Source organism: Coptis chinensis, chromosome 2 (genome assembly GCF_015680905.1).
Source record: "Coptis chinensis isolate HL-2020 chromosome 2, ASM1568090v1, whole genome shotgun sequence".
Lineage (NCBI taxonomy): Eukaryota > Viridiplantae > Streptophyta > Magnoliopsida > Ranunculales > Ranunculaceae > Coptis > Coptis chinensis.
In genome coordinates, this window is record NC_141457.1 from 78611434 (window position 1) to 78626413 (window position 14980).

Here is a 14980-nt window from a genome sequence, read left to right on the forward strand (position 1 = left end):
GTCCGAGAATATGCCTCCTCTCTTTCTTGGCTATAATGATACAGGCAGTCCTCATCCCATCAAACATAAGAACACGGTTCTCATATCTTTCTAGAACCTCGACCTAAAAATCCAAGAAAATACAAGATGTGAGTACATATTATATATATAATGAAGAAGATAAATAAAACAATTAAACTCACCATGGTATCTTGATCAATATGCAGCTCTAAACTTCGAGAAACGAGCATGAGGCATCTCGGGAATGGAAATATAAGTAGGCTCCCCATCGAGTCCACACACGCAAAAATCGAGGATTACTTGGCATTACCGGGAGTGGATGATATGCATTCGAGGGTTGTGGGTTGTAAACAGTATGGCGGATGAGGAATATGTAGCTCACATCTCATCCCTTCCGGGCCCACAAACTTCGAAGTTGCTAGCCCGACTAACGGGGAGCAACAACGAACCCATGGAGACATGGTTCCACCATCTATATCTTGATCGATGATCCGCTTTCAACAACAAAAAAGACGATCCGTCCAAGGACCACCACCATGGAACTTCATGAACTTGAATTCTACCCCACGACTTTGCATCACTAACATCCGGCATGGGAGCACATGGAACTCCATAACGTCCCATCATCCCTCCGACATCCAACATCCGCGGTACCAAACATTCAAACCCGACAAATCGCGGCAAAAAACAACTCGTGGACGTGACAACACACAAGCATCTTTGTCTAACCGGATCGTCAAAGGCAGTAGACAAACACCAAGGTCTCCACTCAATAGATGACAATGATCTAATGTCAATCTGAGCACGAGCCATATATACAGATATTATTCCTAATTAATCTGCCCTCTGTTACGAGTCAAGTGAGGCCCTGACCAACTAGCAAATCTAGGGCGATTATCAGTAATCATGTCTATGTTAGGAAAAAGACATCGAAAGTACTCGTAAAACCAAATTTCTAAAAGTCCCGTGAATCCTGCAATCTGAGGACTTCTACTTCTGAATGTCTGTGAAGCTTTATCTAACGCCGATATCAATGTGGCATATACTGAGCTACTCTAGTCATAATCTCTCATAGTATGCAAATCAGATACATAAGCATAATATCCCAGTCGTACCGTAGAATGACCATTGGGAAACAAAACATGCAATGATAAAACATCAAAAAAGCCCTAACATACTGATTAGCACCCTCACTACCCGGTAGAACAGTCAAAGCTAACTCCGCTCGTGTATCAGGATGCAAGAGGGGTTCCATATATGCAGTCTTAATATGAGATAGCTTAATCCCAAAAGAATCATAAGCATCCGCACCCAAACGAGGAAAACTCATAAGCATACTATCCATATTCTCATAATTTGTATGAAAAGGTATCGGTTGGCCTATACCGATACTCAACCCAAAAATCATAGTGAAGTCTAGTGGTGTGAACCCTAACTCTGCACAAGGAAAATGAAATGTATGAGTTCTACTCCACCATCTTTCTACTAAAGCTATGACCACTGCCCAATCAGCCTTCTCATAATCCGTATCAATCAAAATACCCAAAGGTGTATATAAAATACTATCTATAATATGTACAAACTCATCCAAACTCCTAATAACCTTCCACCACTCTCTAACACCAAGTAAAGCCGATCTAACTCGGTAGTCAACAACATGCTGATATTATATAAAAAAAAATAATGCGTATAAGATAAATAATTAATTGGTCCAACTCAACTAATTAATATTCAAAATATTTAATCAAAACTAATTAATTACCTGAGTATTAGCCACTGTATTTGACACGTGTTTTGTATCACGTGTAGAAGACACAACTTCCATATCAAGTGCTTCTCCAGGTGCAAATTGCCAATCGAAGTCGTTCATCTGATACTCCAGTACATATGGATGTCTATCAGTCGGCGCGACATCCTCGGGTTCTTCTTCCCCACTGTCTTCTTCCCCACCGTATTCTACTTCCTCAGGTTCTTCTCCCTCATCGCCAATGTCGTCTGTGTACTGACAATCATCACCGTCGAAAGGTTCAAAAGGATCCATATCAAATTTTAAGAGTTTAGGTAGATTTTTGTTTTTTTTTTAACTAAGGAGAGGGTTTTATAATTGTGAGAAGAGGTGAAAGTGACTGAACCGCGCGACTTTGGAGCTGTTTATATAGAAGTAGCACGCGGTGTTCTGAACACCGCGCGGTTTTGCCAAAACCACGTGGGCTTGGGCCTGTCAGTTGGGCTTTAGTGGCGCGGTTTTGGCAAAATCGCGTGGGCTATATGGCGCGGTTTTGGCAAAACCGTGTAGTTGCTTGGTGTTTTTTTGATATTGCTCCTAAAGTTGCTTGGTGTTTTTTTGGTTCAAAATTTTGGTGTTTTTTTTGTTGCTCTGCTAAAGATGCTCTTAGGTATCATTGCTCAAAGATTTAACCAACTTTGTTAGTTGGCACCTGCCTATATGTGTATTTATGGAGAGTATATATATTACAATTACCGTTTGCGAAAAACAAAATATTACTTTTGGGTTTTGATTCACATTTTGGTTTCAATTTCCCTAAAGTTTGCACCATTTACAACAAATTTTCAAGTTTTTGCAATGATATCGATTAAAAGAAACACTGATAGATTCGGACAAGAAAATAGTTGTTAGGTGCCAAAGATATTAGGTAGACCAATTCTCATCAGTGCGGAAGATACAAGGTTTTCAAAATAAATATGTATCCACTATAATAGTATGTACGCACTAGTCTATCCAAGAGCGTCTAGTTCAATTGGTTGTGTACTCCTCTTCTCATTAGACAATTTGCAATTCAAGTTCAAATCCCACCAAGTGCTAGTTGAGTTCGAATCCCACAAAGTGTTAGTTGGGATTTCTTTCTTGTGTTACTATGATAGGTGGACCAAATAGTGAAAATAAGTCTTCATGGATAAAGTGGAGGTGGTTGGGTCTACTCAAAATGGCGCATCGCTTGAGAGTTTTTGGGCTAGGTTCCCTTCGGAGTTGATGAGCCTTCGTTCGGGTAATATAAGCAACCTTCAGGCCAGGGTTTTTCAAAGTACCAGGTGGGTCTGTCTTAACCCTTTAAAAATTTCAAAAAAAAAAAAAATGTACTCACTAGGGATGTATTATTTGTATATATATAAAATTGCAGGTAGTCATCAAGTCTAAGGATGTTCCCTTCACCAATCATGGATCATATGGACTATGTGTGGATAAATACTTAACTAGCTAGTCATATTATTATAGTATCATAATACTTAGTTGGAGAAGAACTTTTAAGTTCTAGATAGAATATATGGTTGATATATGCCTAGGGGTGTAATACGGGGCGGGGCGGGTCAACTGCGGGTCAAATAGTGATGGGGCGGGTCTAGAGGATACAAATCCAGTGGTCCCTGAAGGGGCAGGGCGGGGCGGGTTGAAGTGAGTCTTAGTACCATCACCCGGCCTGTTGGGTTAGCTTACGGGGCGGGTTTTGGACGGGTCATCTGGGTCGGGTGGAAATTATCATTTTAACCCAATTTCACCCAAAAAAAACTTTCTAATTCTGCAAGTAATATATTTCCAATTCACAACATAGAGAAAAAAATGGAATCAATCAATAAAAAATAAACAAAAATAAAAAAACTTTAACTTGAACCCAAAACCATATCTGTAAATTTGAAATTTTTTTCTCGTGATTTACTATTTGTAAATTGATTATTTTCCATAGCATGATAAAATAAAGATGAGAGCGAGGATCTATGATACAAAACAATAAAATATAAACTAAAAGTTTTTTACCGTTAATGGGGACCTTTACTTGGGGTGTTGGTAGCAATATAACTTAAGTGAGTTCGTGATCGTGTACACACCTTTCCTTCCTCTTTTAGCAAAAAAATTCAATTTTCCCTCTCTTATCCGACACGTTTCAAGGTTCCTTCTTTTTCTGGTAAAATCCTCAACTGAACACAGTGTGAGTTCAGAGGAAGAATTAGAATCTAATCTAGTAATTGTTTGTGAGACCAAGATGGGTACTCAGTTGGACAATTTACAGATTTTTCCGACGTTACAAACATCAAATGTTGCAAATCAATCCACTAGAGAGCAAGGTAACAGTCCAACTATGGTGAACAACAAAGAGCAAAATACTCAACCAAACCCCCCCAGCCAACACATCTACGAGCTGGAGTTCTCTTTTTCAGGGTGGTACGGTCAGTCCCCCTAACACAACTCTCCAAAGGTTTGATCTTGATATGATAGAAGGTGTTACCCAAGTACCTTTAGATCTGCGATGGAAAGGTTTGAATCTGTGGAGAGATTATGTGGTGGGTTTCTTCGTGGAACAAAGGCTGCCATATCCGGTAGTAAAGGAAGCCTTGAAGAAAAAATGGAGAACAAAGGGTGACTATGAGATGGTTGCGGATACTGATCTGTTTTACTTTAAGTTTTCCAATGAGGAAGATAAGAGGAAAGTGCTAGAAAATTCTCCTATATATATTGCAGGGAAATGCTTCATAGTTACCCAGTGGACACAGGATATTGAGAAGAGAAAGAGTACAGTGAAAGCAATACCAATTTGGGTAAATCTATACAATGTGCCGAAGGAGTTATGGACTGGGGAAGGGATGGGTTTTCTAGCCAGTCGAATAGGAGACCCCCAGAGAATGGATGAAGCTACAGCAACTAGGAAAAGACTCTTGTATGCTAGGGTTTGCATTTTGGTAGAAATTGCCTCAGAGTTACCTGAGTCATTTGATATCAATATGGGAGGTGAGGATATAAGGAAAATTACAGTGGAATATGGGTGGATACCAAAACTCTGTGATCATTGTAAGAGGTTAGGACACAAAATAGATGGATGCTTAAGGAGAGGCAATAATCAAAGGGCAGATACTCAGGTGGAAGTTGGGGTGACTACTAATGTGGAGGTGGACGAAAATAGAAACAATATAAATGAGATAGGGGAAGTTAACATAGGTCATATTGATGCAGCAGTCATAACTAGGCAAGCTGAAACAGTCAATACTGAGGGAGTGGATAGAACTGTAGGAAATCCTAATGAGGTTTCAATGGCTGAGTTAATTTTGAGTGCTATAGCAGTTGAAAGTGAAGGGGTACTAAGGAGAACTGATGAGACATCAGTGGTGGCTGAGAATGCAGAGGGAATAGTGGCTACGAAAGAGTCAACCCAACTGGTAGAGGGTTCTGAGGTGGTAGTAAATGAAACGAATATGGCTTTGGATAGAATTGAGGGCTCAGAGTTGGCAGTAGAGATAGCAACAGCAGAAGTAACAGAAGTAGCCACAGGGAATGCACAAGTTTATGATAGTGATAGTGACACTGAAATGAGCCAGAGTAATATGTTTGCGGCATTAGTGCCGTATGTGGAGGGTAGGCAGAGTGATGATATGCAGAATAACTCGAACCCTCTGATGCACTATGATCTAGAGCATAATGAGTATAATAATTTCCTGGAAGCTACTAGAAATGGGGACTTAGAGGACGAGGAGCCATCAGAGGATGAAACCCTCTACTTTAAGGATATGAACAATATTCCACTGGCTGATTTACAATCTCCGGCTACTCCAAGGAATGGAATTGAGACAAAGAATCAAGGAAAGAATACGAAGGAATCAAGTGGAAAGGAAAAAAAAGGAAAGAAGAGCAGGGGGCGTCCCAAGGGTTCAAAAAACAAACACCCTAAGTTCTAAATGATAGGTCCTATTTGTATTTGGAATGTGAGGGGAGCTAATGATCTATTAAAAGCAAAGGAAATTAATAAGGTGAGGGTAGATAAGAAGCTGTGTATCTTTGGTTTACTGGAAATGAAAGTTAAGTATCCGAAGTATGATATCATAAGAAATATTTGCTGCCCTTCCTGGGAGCATATTGATAACTATGGCAGGAGTCAGTCAGGCAGAATTTGGGTTTGCTGGGATCCAAATGTTATTAAAGTGGTTCTTTTAACATAGTCAGAACAGTTTATACATTGTAGAGTTACCTATCTTCCAGAAGCAAAAGACTTTTTACTCACAGTGGTATATGCGAGTAACTCATTACAAGAAAGGAGAGAGTTGTGGAAAGAGGTGATAGGCATACAAAAATTGATACAGAAGCCATGGTGTGTAGCAGGAGATTTCAACAACATATTGACTGCAGATGAAAGGTTAGGTGGAGAACCAATGCATCCGAATGAAGCGGCTGATTTTAATATATGTCTTGAAATCACGGGGTACATGGGACATCAAGTCTACAAGATTCTTTTATACGTGGTGGAATAAATCCATTGGAACAGCCAGAGTCATGTCGAGGATAGATAGATGCCTGGTTAATAATTTGTGGCTAACTCGCTACCCACAAACTATAGCTGAATTTTTGCCGCAAGGAGTCTCGGATCACTCTCCAATGCTGCTAACATGGAATGACTTCTCTAAAAAACCCACTCCTTTCAGATTTCGCAATTTTTGGGTTTATCAGACAGAGTTTAAGACTATGCTAGAGGATGTCTGGGGAATAGAAATCGCTAATAATCCGATGTATAAGTTGATGTAGAAACTCAAGTTACTAAAGGATAGGATTCGACCATGGGCACGGAGAAACTTATCCAATCTACATGAGAGAGTAAATGTAGCAAGGCAGATACTACAAGATGCTCAGGTTTTGCTCCAAAATAAGTCTGATGATGTCATGCTAGGAGAGGTAGAAAGGGAGGCCATGCAGAAATATATCAATCTCAATTTGAGCGTGACGATATATGGACCGTAAATCGAGGAAAAGTGGATGCTAGATGGCGACAGATGCACAAGTTATTTTTTCAATTGATTGAAGGAAAAAATAGCTAAGAAAGGTATATGGACTATTGTCAATGAAAATGGGGAGACAGTCCATGGACAGGCAGAAGTGGCAGGGATCATTGTTGACTATTTCACCAGGATGTTGGGCATTGCAGCAGCACCAGTTAGGGAAAGAGAGTTCTTCATGGATTTGAAAGTTCGGAATACTATTGAAGCGACTCTGTGTGATGTTCTAGAAGCCGAGGTGACGGGGGCGGAGATAAGAAAGGTAATTTTTTATATGGAGAATAACAAAGTGCCTGGACCTGATGGGTTTAATCCATTTTTCTTCAAAAAGTGCTGGGAAACAGTGGGAGACGATGTCATAAAAGCAGTCCAAAATTTCTTCAGAAACTTTAAGATGCCACGGGGTATAAATGCAACTTTCTTGTGCCTCATTCCAAAGGTGAGCAATCCTTCAAGAGTGGAAGATTTTCGTCCTATTGCACTGTGCAACACGATATACAAGTGTATCTCCAAAGTAATCACTTCTAGAATGCAACTGGTGATTTCTGACCTTGTTCATGAGAATCAGTCTGCTTTCATCCCAGGTAGATCTATACAAGACAACATTCTCATGGCGCATGAAGTGTTAAGAGGGTACAATAGAAAACATGGTACGCCCAGATGTTCTATCAAACTAGATATCAGGAAGGCATATGATACGGTCAGTTGGCAATCAATTCTTTACCTACTAGAGAGATTTGGATTTCCCCTGAAGATGCGCCGATGGATTCAAATGTGCATCAGTTCGCCATTCTATTCTGTCTTGGTGAATGGGTCGCATGAAGGGTTTTTTGCTGGAGGGAGAGGGTTGAGACAGGGTGACCCCATGTCGCCATATCTTTTTGTGTTTGTCATGGAAATTCTGGGTATTGTAATCAGGGAGAGTATTGATTCAAAACTCATGCGCTACCATTCAAAATGCAAGAGAACTTTGTTGACGCATTTGGCCTTCGCGGATGATGTCCTTATATTCTTCAAAGGGGAAGTAAGTTCTATTGAATCCCTCAGGGAGTGCTTGCATATCTTTAGTGAAGCGTCTGGCCTGAGTATTAACTCTCAAAAGACTACAATCATGACGGATGCCATGGAGCAACAAGAAGCAACAGTATTGTCTCAGTTACTGGGGCTGGAACTAGTGAAACCGCCAGTGAGATATCTCGGACTCCCACTTTTTTCTGATCGGCTGGGTATCAAAGACTGTCAACCTTTGATCGAGAGGATAACTTGTAGAATCAAGGATTGGAAAGCTAAACTATTATCCCATGCAGGTAGATTACAATTGATTCTGTCGGTTTTGAGCTCGCTAAATATCTATTGGGCTCGTACATTCATTCTGCCTTTAATGGTCCTAGAACAAGTGGAGAAGATATGTGCCACTTTTCTCTGGAGTGGGACAGAAGCAAAGAGATGCGTGCATCAAGCAAGTTTGAGCACTATATGCAAAAAAAAGGAGGAGGGTGGGTTAGGCATGATGAATTTGAAAATATGGAATAAGGGTGCTCAGTGTGGGTTACTGTTCAAGATAGCAAGTAAAGACAGAAGTGTCTGGGTCAACTGGATTTGGGAGAATCAGATGAGAAGTAAGTACCTGTGGACCATGCCAATTCCAGCTGATTGTTCATGGTCATGGAGAAACATCTTGAAGTGTCGGAAAGAAGCAAGAGAGCTGATTAGATACTCGATCTCTAATGGCGAAGATACGCTACTCTGGCATGACATTTGGTGTGATAGTAGCCCATTACTCAACAATGCTCAAGCAATAGCAGAAATTTAGCTACCTCTCAATGCGACAGTGAAGGAACTCGTGTCAAATGGCGAGTGGAATAATACAATGAATGAGTTGCAGTGTCAAAACCTCAGAGAAGATATCCTGAGCACACTAATTAATCGCCACCTTGCTAGAGACCGAGTGGTGTGGCTTCCTCATCATAGTGGGTCCTTCACCTCTAACAGTGCATATCAAGCTTTGAGTAGACAAAGGGAAAAAGTAAAGTGGCAGAGACTGGTATGGGGCCGACTGGTAATCCCTCGGCATTCTTTCACTTGTTGGCAACTGTTCTCCAACAGTCTTTCTACCCAAGACAGGTTAGTACAAAAAAAGATACTCTCTCACTCTTCTTGTTGCTTGTGTCAGCAAAGTAGGGAATACTCTAATCATCTTTACTTTGATTGCACGTACTCTCGCGAGATCATCAATGGAATCAAACAGATTTTGGGTATAGCTACGGATAGAAGGAATTCCAATAGAGAATGGTCGTCTATTCTGAGATTATGCAGGGGCTCGAGCTGGGTGACCGAAATATATAAGAGCTTCATTTGCGCCGATTGATGGAATCTGGAAAGAAGCCCGAAATCGGCGTAGGTTTCAAAATCGGAAAGACCAAAGATCGCTGGTTTTGAGAAGAGTCCTAAGGAATATGAAAACCTACATCCGGTACAAGTATTGGAAATGGAGGACACGGTGAAGCGAAGGGTTGGCTCGGGCTATCGGCATCCGTGTCAAGTTCAAAGAAGCGACAAACAAAGATCGCCAATGGATCCCGCCAGAACAAGATCGAGTCAAGCTGAATACGGATGGGTCAATGATAGGAGAGGGTACAGGGCATGGTGGAGCAACCAGGAATTGCAAGGGAGAAGTTCTGACAGCGTTTTCTGGTAGTGGTGGCGAGCGGTCAGTCCTATTCTAGGAGCTGAAAGCTATCGAGGTTGGGCTGGGCAGATGCATAGAGATGGGTTTTGGGAATGTAGATGTGGCGTCAGACTCACTTCTAGCAATCCAAATGATAACAAAACTGGCAAAGCCACCTTGGAACTGTCTCGATGTGGTAACTCATATCTTAGAAATGTCGTCCAACTTTATAAGCTGTATTTTTGTACATGTATATCGGGAGACCAATAGAGTCGCAGATCATCTTACAGGACTCTCTAGATCCCATGTAAGGGATATTTTGCATGTTGGTCCTCCTCTAGAGAGAGATTTATATAAGTTTGTCGAGGAGGATGCAGCGGGTAACATATATGTAAGATTTGGTTGATTAATGCAGGTAGGGGTCTGCCTAACCCCAGCTTAAAATTTAAAAAAAAAATGATTCATCTTCTCCTAAATTCGAAAGTTGAATTTGAACTTTTGATATTTGCCCAATGTTCAAACTTGAATATGTGAAATTGATGTTGAACTCATAAGTTTGTATTAATATCTCTCAAATTCCTATAAAAGTTAAAAGAAAATATAAACAAAATACAAAAATATTAGAGATAGAGTTTTGAAATTATGCGGGTCAACGGGGTTGGGTCAACAACTTTTGACACGATGCGGGTCGGGCGACTTGACGGGTCGGATTTGAGCATAGAACCTATACCCATAGCCCGACCACGTAAAAATGGTGGCGGGGCGGGGCGGGTCTGTTTTCGGGTCGGTGTGGGTTTGGGTTGCGGGTGAAGACCGGGTACCCTACCGGATGATGGGTCAACGGTTTTTTTTTACACTCCTATATATGCCTAAATCACTTGTTGATTATTAGATTTTGTTATATGAATACTAGCCTATTTGCATGCTCCATGAGCGTGTTATGCATGGCATTCTATCTACAACACAGATTCCTATATAATTTATAAACCATCACTTATGAGTTTTTTTTTTTTTTTTTTTTTTTATGATTTATGGCCTTTTGCAATAGTTTAAACAAATTTCATGTATAGATTAATATGCGAACTCTGAAAAAAAATGGGAGGAAGTGTAAGGAAATTATATTTTCTTTTCTTCCCCTAAATATGGTCATTATAGGAATTCCAATATTTTAGGATATATGCTAAATATCGGTTTCTATATTGTACAATATTGTGCAATATCCTCTGCCTTGATGGACGGCTGAGATTAATGAAACCCTAATTAGTAGAATCGGTCCTCTCTCCACCTATAAGTAAAAGCTTTTGTTCATCACAAAACTACTTCACAAAATTCAACACATTAAGATTTGAAGGCAAGGAGAGAGAAACAGATCTATTCTCTGGCGATTAAAGCATTCAATCAATAACAACATCAGACAGCAGTATCGACAAGCTCTCTACATCAGGATATCTAGAGGTAACATTTACATTGTTTTTTTATTAATCCTACATGTGATTATTATGTAGTTCAGGATCTTAGGATTCATGTTAAGAAATATCTAACATGTGGTATCGGAGTTTTGTTTTAGAACACATGATAGTCCATTAGTTAGGATTACTTTGGATTGCCATAATCGGCATATGTAGATCCGTTTCTAACTCTGTTTTGCAGCAATTTATCGATCCAACTATTATGGTATGCATAAATGGTTTATGTTTAATTTATTCCGCAATTTTAATTAATGCACGACCGTTTGATCGTGAGAAATCAATGTAATAGTTAAATATATTTGTGAATACGATAATTTTTATTTTTATTTTATTTTATTATTTTATTATTATTTATTTTATTATTTTTTATTTTTTGGTCAGTACGGTTAGGTTTCACCATAGTGACCCTAACTATTAAACACTGAATTTTGGCCCTAGTAGTACCATCATGATGTTTACAATACATATTGTTCAAACGCATGAAGCTTTTAATCGCCCACAGGCGGATTATATGTATACATCCAAACAATGATTAAGGAGTGTTTTGTTCGCACGTAGACCAAGGATATTCACAGATCTTAATTAGGAGAAACATCACTCAATTTTTATCACCTTGAATATGACGACCTTAGATGGTATAATGTGTAGAAATTATGGTGACTACCCACTGGAGCACCTAAATTTTATGTCGTATATATTCATACACGTGTTGTTTTAATTAAAAGCCTTATTGTATCTCTATTTGTAGTTATCATACCTACCAATCTAAATTCGCATGCTACCTCTGTCACTAAGCTCAATGGAACCAACTTCTTAGAATGGAAAGAGCAAGTTGAGTTCACATTGGGGGTACTTGAACTGGATATGGCTCTTCTTAATGGTAAGCCACCTCCACTTACTGCCGAAAGTACCGCTGAGGAAAAGAATCTCCTTATTACTTGGGAGAGGTCTGACAGACTAAGCATTATGTTTTTGCGAATGACTATTGCTACCAACATCAAAACATCCCTTCCTAAATTTGAGAATGCTAAGGACTACATGCAGTCCATTCAAGATAGGTTTAAGATTATATTGCAGACAAATCTCTTGCTGGGAAACTAATGGCAGATCTTACAACCATGAAGTTTGATGGCACTCGCTCAATGCATGAGCATGTCATTTAGATGACCAACCTTGCAACAAAACTAAAGAATTTGGGACTATCAGTGGATGAGGCTTTTCTCGTCCAATTTATCTTGAATAGTTTACCTCCTCAGTACGGGTCTTTCCAAATTCATTACAACACTATTACAGACAAGTGGACAATGAATGAATTGGCTAACAAACTAGTTCAAGAGGAGGCTAGGCTAAATCAACAAGGTATTAAAGTAGCTTATCTCGTTCAAGGAGCTGGACACAAAGCTGGGAGAAAGCATAATTCAAGCCATAAAAGGGCACCACCTAGATCTAATGAGGCTAGTCAAAACCCCAAGAAGACAAAGAAGGAAGACGTATGCAAATTTTGCAAGAAACCTGGACACTTTCAGGCAGACTGCACTAAATGCAAATAATGGTTCGAAAAGAAAGGTAACCCCATGGGTTTCATAAGTTATTTCGAATCAAATCTTACTTTTGCTTCTTCTGATACTTGGTGGATTGACACCGGTGCTAATGTTCATGTTTCCAACTCAATACAGGGATTCCTTACGATCCAAACCACAAACCCAAGTGAGAACTTCCTCTTCATGGGAAACAAAGACAAAGCTCCAGTTGAAGCTATTGGAACCTTTCGTCTTGTTTTAGATAGCGGTTATCAGTTAGACTTATGTCAAACTCTTTATGTTCCGTCTATTTCCCGTAATTTGGTTTCAGTAAGTGCACTTGATAAAGTTGGTTATTCGTTTGAAGTAGGAAATGGTATTTTCAGCTTATTCAAAAATTCTAGTCGAATTGTTTCTGGAATTTTGATTGAAGGTCTATACAAGTTTCATCTTGATAATCAAATTGCTGAAACCCATCTTACCCTACATTCTAAGGAAACAAAACGAGAGTCATCTTCAAATGACTCTTATTTCTTGTGGCATAAAAGACTGGGTCACATATCCAGTAAAAGAATCAAATGATTAGTAAAAGATGGTGTCCTTCCGGAGCTAAATTTTACTAATATTAAAGTATGTGTGGATTGTATTAAAGGAAAAACAACAAAACACACAAAGAAAGGAGCCACAAGAAGTACCCAGCTTCTTGAAATAATTCATACAGATAGTTGCGGATCTTTTGACATTCCTTTGGGAGAGAAAAGTATTTCATTACCTTTATTGATGATTGCTCATGTTACTGTTATCTATACTTGTTGCATGACAAATCTCAGTCTATAGATGCTGTACAAGTGTTCATTATTGAAGTCGAACGGCAACTAGACAGAAAAGTGAAAATCATAAGGTCTGATAGAGGTGGTGAGTTTTATGGAAGGTATGACGAAACAGGACAACATCCTGGACCTTTCGCATAACTACTTCAAAAGCATGGAATTGTTGCCCAATACACAACGCCTGGTTCCCCATGGCAGAATGGTATAGCTGAAAGGCGAAATCGTACATATATGGAAATGGTTAGATCCATGATGAGTCATGCTAACTTACCTATATCCTTATGGATGGATGCTCTATGCACAGCTGTTTATATCTTGAACAGGGTTCCCAGTAAAGTAGTTCCAAAAACACCTTTTGAACTATGGAAAGGATGGAAACCTAGTTTAAGACATCTCCAAGTATGGGGTTGTCCAGCTGAGGCTAGAATCTACAATCCACATGAAAAGAAATTGGACTTTAAAACGATTAGTGGTTACTTTATAGGTTACCCAGAAAAGTCCAAAGGATTTAGGTTCTACTGTCCTAACCATAGTACGAGAATTGTTGAAACCAATAATGCCAAATTCTTTGAGAATGGCGAAATTAGTGGGAGTAATAAAACTCAAGATGTGATCATTCAGGAAATAAGGGTACCTATTATTTTTCCCTCTATTCCGAAAGATGTTGGAAACCCTCCCGTTGTTGAACCTTTTCACAATGAGGAAAACCCAATAAATGATCAACAACTCCATAATGATATTATCGCCAACCAACACATGGATGAAGCACCAGAGGAACCAGCATTAAGAAGGTCTCAAAGAGAAAAGAGATCCGCTATTTCCAATGATTACATGCTTTACCAAGTTGAATCTGAAGAATGGACAATTAAAGACCCGGGTTCTTATTCACAAGCCATTAAGGATGTTAATTCTAGTAAATGGATTGATGCCATGAAGGATGAACTGAAATCTATGGATGAAAATCAAGTATGGAAAGTTGTTCAATTGCCTCCAGGACACAAACCAGTTGGTTGTAAATGGGTCTTCAAGACCGAACGCAACTGTAAAGGCAATATTGAACGATATAAAGCTAGACTTGTTGCCAAAGGTTTCAATCAGAAAGAAGGCATTGATTATACTGAGACATTTTCCCCTGTGTCCAGGAAGGATTCTCTTAGAATCATCATGGCATTAGTAGCTCACTATAATCTCGAGTTACATCAAATGGATGTGAAAACCGCCTTTCTTAATGGAAACTTAGATGAAAAAGTCTACATGAGTCAACCTGAAGGCTTCAAAATTGAAGGTCAGGAAGACATGGTCTGCAAACTTAAGAAATCAATATATGGACTGAAACAAGCTTCGAGGCAGTGGTATCTAAAGTTTCATGAAATCATTACTCAATTCAATTTCAAAGAAAACATAGTTGACCCTTGCATATATCTCAAGATCAGTGGGAGTAAGTTTATATTTTTGGTTCTGTATGTTGATGATATATTACTGGCTAGTAGCAACCTTGGTTTATTACATGCTACAAAGGATTATCTCTTTGAGAACTTTGAAATGAAAATATGGGTGAGGCTTCTTATGTGATAGGAATAGAAATATTTCGTGATAGGTCACTTGGTATTTTGGGATTGTCTCAGAAAGCATATATTGACAAAGTTCTAGAGCGATTTGGCATGATGACATGTTCCTCTAGCCCTATTCCACTGCATAAAGGAGACAAGCTTGATCTTGAGC

At 39.3% G+C, this 14980-nt stretch overlaps 1 pseudogene; it reads left to right on the forward strand.

The window, feature by feature from the left end:
* The first annotated feature begins 11886 nt into the window (after positions 1–11886).
* On the forward strand, positions 11887–12823 carry LOC147518042 (uncharacterized; annotated as a pseudogene).
* Positions 12824–14980: the final 2157 nt, after the last annotated feature.